Raw genomic sequence first — 5000 nt, 5'->3', positions numbered from 1 at the left:
GCTGTTGAGTGGGAGTTTCTTCATGTCTTTAAAGAGGTAAGGGCCTTCCCTAAGCTGTTGCAGAAGGGCTGTCCCAGTACTTTGTCCATATAGTGAACCTTTGATGTGAAGGCGTATGTCGTTGGGATTTTCGAGAGCCATCAAGGTGACGTCTTTTCCCAGAGAGTCCGGTGACCTCATAGACACAGAGTTGAGGGTTAAGGGCCTTGCTCAAGGGCCCAACAGTGGCAACCAGGCAGTGGTGGGGCTTGAACCAGCAACCTTTTGATTACTAGTCCAGCACCTTAACCACTAGGCTACAACTGACCTATTACTAAACATCCCAACTTTTTGGGGGAAATGAGGTTTATAAGGTCCCTCAGTTGGTACCGGTTCCCCTGTCCCAGCTGCTGAGACCCCCTAGTGCTGGCTTAGTGCTTACTGATCTCATAATCAGAAGGTTGCTGGTTCTAGTTCCACTTCTTCCAGCGTGGGTCCATGAGCAAAGTCTTCAGTTATTCCAGGATTGTGGATCGTATTCGTAAATGTATAAAAGCGACACTAAATTCCATAAACGTGAGAGATGCTACCACCACCACGTTTCACTGTAGGGATGGAATGATCCAGGTGGCGTTATCTGCAGAACTTGGTGCTTGGGGTTCTGCCCAAAGAGTCTCGTTTTCATCCCATCAGATCCGAGAATCTTACCCTCGTGTTGCCTCATGAGACTAATTGGGCCCTAAAGATCTGCTTATGGAAGCTGCAGAGATGTTTGTCCGTCTACCAAGTTCTCCCATTTCTGCACAGGACCTTTTGACCACCAGGAGCTCTTTTAGAGTGACCATTGGGTTCCTTGCTACCTCCCAGACCAAGATTCTTCTTGCCAGGTTGCCCAATTGGCCGGACGTCCAACTCTAGTAAGGTTCAAGGTCGTGCCAAGCTTCCTAGCTCCCGGGACTCTCAAATCTCGATCCATGCACGGCTAGAGTTTGATCTTGAAGATCCACGGACGGTTCCTTGGACTTGATGGTTTGGCTTACAGACCCAGAACTTAAAAACTGCGTCCAGTCAGTCCAGATTGCAGCGGGCTCCAGTCGAGTTCCAGACACGTCAAGGATCATCAAAGCGAGCAGGGACCACATTGAAGGGTCCGAAGTCAATGGATGTGAATAATTTTGGAACCCACTCTGCCCTAAATACCTGATTTACGGAGGCTCCAGAGATGGATGTTCGTCTAAAAGGTTCTCCAGGACCATTTGGAGCTCTATTAGAGTGACCGTTGGGTTCTTTCTTACCTCCCAGACCAAGACCCTTATTGCCAGGTTGCCCAATTGGCTGGATGTCCAGTTCTAGGAGGGTTTGAAGTTGTGCCAAGCTTCCCGGGTCACAGGACTCTCAAAGCCTGATCTTGGAGATCCACGGATGGTTCCTTGGACTTGACGGTTTGGTTTTTGGACCCTTACAGACCTAGAAATTTCTTTCCAAACTGTGTCCAGTCGAGTTCCGGACACGTCAAGGATCATTAAAGTGAGCAGGAACCACAGCAAAGGGTCTGAAGTCAAGGTGTATGAATACTTTCAGAACCCACTCCAACCTAAATACCATATTTAGGTTTTCCATCCAACAGGTTCTCCCATTCATGCACAAGACCTTTTGGAGCTCTTTTAGAGAGTGACAGTTGGGTTCCTTGCTACCTTCTAGACCAAGAACCTTCTTGCCAGGTTGCCCAATTGGCCAGACGTCCAACTCTAGGACGGTTCGAGGTTGTGCCAAGCTTCCCGAGTCCTGGGACTCTCCTTGGACTTGGCAGTTTGGTTTTTGGACCCTTACAGACCCAGAAGTGCCTTCCCAAACTGTGTCCAGTCAAGTTCCAAACGCGTCAAGGATCATCAAAGTGAGCAGGGGCCACAGCGAAGGGTGTGAATACTTTTGGAACCCACTCCAACCTAAATACCAGATTTATGGAGGCTCCAGAGATGGATTTTCGTCTACCAGGTTCTCCCATTCCTGCACAGCACCATCAGGAGCTCTTTAAGAGTGACCATAGGATTCTTCCTTACCTCTCAGACCAAGAACCTTCTTGATGTCCAACTCGAGGAAGGTTCAAGGTCGTTCCAAGCTTCCCGGGTCCCAGGACGGTCAACACCTGATCTTGGAGATCCACAGATGGTTCCTTGGACTTAATGGCTTGGTTTTCGGGCCCTTACCGACCCAGAAGTGCCTTTTCAGACTGTGTCCAGTCGAGGGGTGTGAATACTTTTGGAACCCGCTCTCACCCCGTGTGTTTGGATCATCGTCTCCCGCGGTAAACGCTAGGCGACGTTTCGCCGCCCCAACCGAACGAAGCACCTAAACGTCCTCTCGGATTTCCCCCCGTGGTTCCCTTTGGCGGCGCCACACTGCATGATGGGTAACGAGGCAGACGCTCAGTAAACAGCAGTTGGCACGTCGGCCCTCGGCTAGTCCGGAGCTGAACGCTGGAGTCGGCACGTGCCAGGTGTTTATTTCATCTCTTCTCACCCCGGCACGGTCCGAGTCCGCCGGCGCCCATCAGCGCCTCTCCGCGCTACACACCGCGACACGCTGTAGGTGTGAATCACACCACCGCCGTCACGAGCGATCACCCGCGCCGGAGTCCAGACCGTCACACCACCGCCGTCACGAGCGATCACCCGCGCCGGAGTCCAGACCGTCCCGCCTACAGCACCGTGGGAAAAAGTAATCGCCCCCCCTCGTTTAATAACTGGTCGGGCTTCACTCTGCCCTGATGCTTAACCAATCGCGGCTCAGCTTCAGCTCACGGACAGATGACCTCACAGTCTCAGAGATTCCCAGCGTCTTCACTCGGGTGTAGCTCCGCGCCTGCAAGAATTGGAAATGACCTCGCTTCTTTGTGAGGTCTATCGTCACAGCATATCGGAATAAAGGAAACTTGGAACAGTGGTGATTGTACCAAGGGGCCGGCGTGCTCAACAAAAGCTCCAGGACTCCACTAAACCACCAGTTTTCCAAGTTTGCTTTATACAGAGATGATTGCTCTCGCTGTGGTTCAGTGGAGTCCTGGAGCTTTTGGTGAGTGCGCCAGGCCCTGGGTAGAATCACTACTGTTCCAAGTTTGCTTTATTCTAAGGTGATGGCTCTCGCTGTGGTTCAGTGGAGTCCTGGAGATTTTTGTTGAGTGTGCCGGCCCCTGGGTAGAATCACTGGCTCTTGTGGTGGTTCAGTGGAGTCCTGGAGCTTTTGAGGATTTTCTGGTGGGTGTTCTGGCCCCTTGGTAAAGTCACAACTGTTCCGAGTTTCCTTTATACAGGGGTGATGGCTCTCGCTGTGGTTCAGTGGAGTCCTGGAGCTTTTGTTAAGCGCATCGGGCCCTGGCTAGAATCACCACTGTTCCAAGTTTCCTTTATACAGAGGTGATGGCTCTCACTGTGGTTCAGTGGAGTCCTGGAGCTTTGTAATCCTTCTGGATTTCCTTGCACGGTGGTGTAGTGTTCCTGTAGAAACTTTAAGGTGACCGCTTTATCTGTCATTCATTCACTCAGTGTCTGTTTTATTACCACTTTATCCTGGTCAGGGTCGCAGTGGGTGCAGTTCACAAGGCGAAAGGTAGGAGACACCCCGGACAGGTCGCCCGTCCATCACACGACACACACACACACACACACACACACACACTGCAGGTCTTTGGAGTGTAAGAGGAAACCGGAGCACCCAAAGGAAACCCACACAGACTCAGGGAGAACGTGCAAAACTCCACACAGAAAGGAAACAGAAAGGACCCGGACTGCTCCACCAGGGAATCGAACCCAGGACCTTCTCGCTGTGATGTGACAGTGCTGTCCACTGATCGAGTTTGCTTGTAGTTCCTGTCGCCACCCACCGGACCGGTATGTTCCCGTCGAACGCCGCGCTCCGGTCGCAGGGGAGAGGCGCGTTTCCGAAATACGTGGACGGCGACTGTAAGACGTTCGGCCCTGAGAGGAAGCGGGCGCGTCCCGATGAATAATTAAACGCCGGGTTTTAAGAAGTGAAAGTCGTGATCAAATCCCAACCCTGCGCCCAAGATTCAAAAACACCGGCGCACTCTCACGCCTCTTTTTGTCCTTGTCAATCACCGGCTGTGTGTGTGTGTGTGAGTGTGTGTGTGTGTGAGTGTGTGTGTGTGTGTGAGTGTGTGTGTGAGACGCCGTCACACGGCATTAGCGCTCCAGGGAGACGCACCATGTTTTAACATAACAAAAAAAAAAAAACGGGATCAATTATTAAAGCTGAAGATCAGAGATGATCAGACTGAAGATGGTGAGCAGCACACACACACACACACACTCACACACACACACACACTCACACACACACACACACACACACACACACACACACACACACACTCGCATCAAGTCATACAGCTGAGTATCCTAAAATCACCTCGAAAAGTTCAGAGCGTCTCACGGTAAAACTCAGAAAGTGATCACGCCCTTCATGGTCGTAAAGCTCGCTCCTTTGTGAGGTCTATCGTTACAGCAGAGACTCTCCACAAGTCTCCATAAGTCTTGCGGACTCTCATGGACTCTCGTCCTCTCCGGAACAGCCTGCAGCTCCTTGATGTTGCTGGAAAGCTTATTTTACAGTGCTTTATTACAGTGACATTTAGATTCAGAGGCTGAGGTGATCAAGCCCGGGTGTGTCCAGAGACCTGTACACACATATATATGTGTGTGTGTGTGTGTGTGTGTGTGTGTGTATCAGTCAGTAGCAGCTTAATGATTGTGGACGTTTAAACTCTGTTCGATATTTTAATGAAGCACCTGCAGATACAACCCACACACACACACACACACACTCACACACACACACACACACTCACACACACATACAGCAGATCTGGGAGCCAACCCACCCATCACAGTCGTCCTTCCCCTATAGATGATCATGTCTGTGTAGACGCCCGGCCGGTCGGTAGCACAGCTGAGATTCAAACCCGGGCGTGTGTGTGTGTGTGTTTGTGTGTGTGTGTGTGTGTG

This window comes from Trichomycterus rosablanca, chromosome 11, assembly GCF_030014385.1.
Source record: "Trichomycterus rosablanca isolate fTriRos1 chromosome 11, fTriRos1.hap1, whole genome shotgun sequence".
NCBI lineage: Eukaryota > Metazoa > Chordata > Actinopteri > Siluriformes > Trichomycteridae > Trichomycterus > Trichomycterus rosablanca.
This window is presented reverse-complemented; position numbering follows the sequence as displayed.